General features: G+C 37.9%; 1 protein-coding gene across 4 annotated transcripts in view; it reads right to left on the bottom strand.

The window, feature by feature from the left end:
* Positions 1-1,424, bottom strand: part of pknox2 (pbx/knotted 1 homeobox 2) — a 62,553-nt gene extending 61,129 nt beyond the window's left edge. For all 4 annotated transcript variants that reach the window (XM_008428415.2, XM_008428418.2, XM_008428417.2 and 1 more), the window contains exon 1: positions 1,382-1,424. The gene's annotated coding sequence lies outside the window, so the exon portion shown is untranslated. The remainder of the gene's footprint in view (positions 1-1,381) is intronic.
* Between the last annotated feature and the right edge of the window lie 340 nt (positions 1,425-1,764).

Here is a 1,764-nt window from a genome sequence, read left to right as displayed (position 1 = left end):
ATATAAATACTGCTTTCTGATTTTAGTTTTGCTCACAAGGTTGTGTAGGATCTGAACAAGCCCATCCCCGAGTTCCTTTAGAGATTATTTCTCATTTAGCCAGAGCTTAAATTGTGTGCTTTCAGTCCTTCAATTTGCAATTAGGTGCCAACATGAGGGACCAGAAGACATTTAAATTTGAAGGCTTAATTCAGTCCGAACCACAGGGACGGCCATTAATATTCAAATCCTCCAAGAAAACAATTTAGCACTTTTTCAACTGACTGCTTATTGGCCGAATAGAGCAGAGGTGGAAAACAGCTCACAATAAAATACTAAAGGAGGAGACGTTCTCTTGAAAGATCTGCTGATTAAAGCTATTATGTACAAACATATTAGAAAACTACATGATAGGACAGCTTTAGAAAAATGAAATAGGAATCACTCAATAATTGCCTGGGAAATAATGTGAATGTGTTTGTGACTTGGTTAAAACAGACCAAATCATTGAAGCATTGGTGTATCGATATGCTGAAAATAAAGGAGTAAAAATTCTAAAAGTTTGCTCCCTTTCTGAATCAAAGAAATATTGTTGCTTTGATATTGTTTATTTATTTATTTATTTATTTATTTATTTGACTCACGGGACAGGAGAAGAATAAAGAATAGTTTTATTTTTCTTTGACTGAAATGTGTTGCGCATAAAGATTTTGTGGTATTCTCGTTTAGCGACATAATTATATTAGTTGTGTTACCACCCCCACGCCACTAGAGGCAGTAGCACTGCAGGCCCGAAAAGATGCGACTAAGAAGCAGATTCAGAAGTACACCGAAAGCTACAGAATTTGTTAAAAGCTGTGAGCTGCGCTGAAGTAAATAAAAAAGAGAAGTTGAAATACATGCTGAGAGTGAAACGCCTTCCTACAGATGAATCTATATCACAGATTTCAAAAGAAAAATTAAAAGGGAGAACGCGGATAATATAGGAAATAGCTCCCCCTTCACTTCCGGAGTGCAATGGTCCCATTTCCAAATAAGGTAAGAGACTGACAGTGGTCCGTCCCCGCCCCTTTCTGTTTGCTGCAGCGAGGTCCTTCTCCGTCCCGCCCGCATTCACGCTGCACTGTGCCAGTCCAACTGAAAAACCTGTTCCTCACCTCGCCTGTGGTGGCGCTGCAAAAAAAAAACTACCAAAGGACTCGCCACTATACCTCGGAAGAAGACCAGCACAACTTCCTGCTTTGCAAAATGTAAACAAAAACGGAGCCGTGTAAGATTTTAGCAACAGAAGGACTTCTCCGTTTTTACACCTTTCTTTACTCATAAAGCATTAACATTTTATTCACACATGGTCAAGTGTAGAATCAAAGATTGCTCAGGAAAAAAGCAACAGATAACTTACATTTAGCTGGCCCGCACCAAACATCCGAATCTCCAGTCACAGCCTGTGAAAAGAGGCAAAGGTTCACCTATAAGTTATAATTATATCTCTTATTTTAACTTACTGCAAGAATCAAGGCTTGCAGATATGTGCAAGTCTGTAACAATGCAATTAAACTTACTGTTAGGGTTCACAGAGAGCAAGTAATTGGGAAAAATATTGATAGATTAAACAGTCCTAATTTAATCTTCACCAGAGTGTTTTCTCGTTTTGCCAGTACTGTAAAAATTTAAATAGATATTTAAATCTCTCAACATCCAGGGAGAACATATACCTTTCATAAACACTTTCATTTATTGTTGCCCAATTTGCCTAGATTTGCTTTGGAGATGAACATTTAAGGA

The sequence above is a fragment of the Poecilia reticulata genome, linkage group LG14 (genome assembly GCF_000633615.1).
Source record: "Poecilia reticulata strain Guanapo linkage group LG14, Guppy_female_1.0+MT, whole genome shotgun sequence".
In the NCBI taxonomy this organism is placed as follows: domain Eukaryota; kingdom Metazoa; phylum Chordata; class Actinopteri; order Cyprinodontiformes; family Poeciliidae; genus Poecilia; species Poecilia reticulata.
Note: the sequence above shows the minus strand (reverse complement) of the source record. Positions and strands in the feature narration are given on the sequence as shown.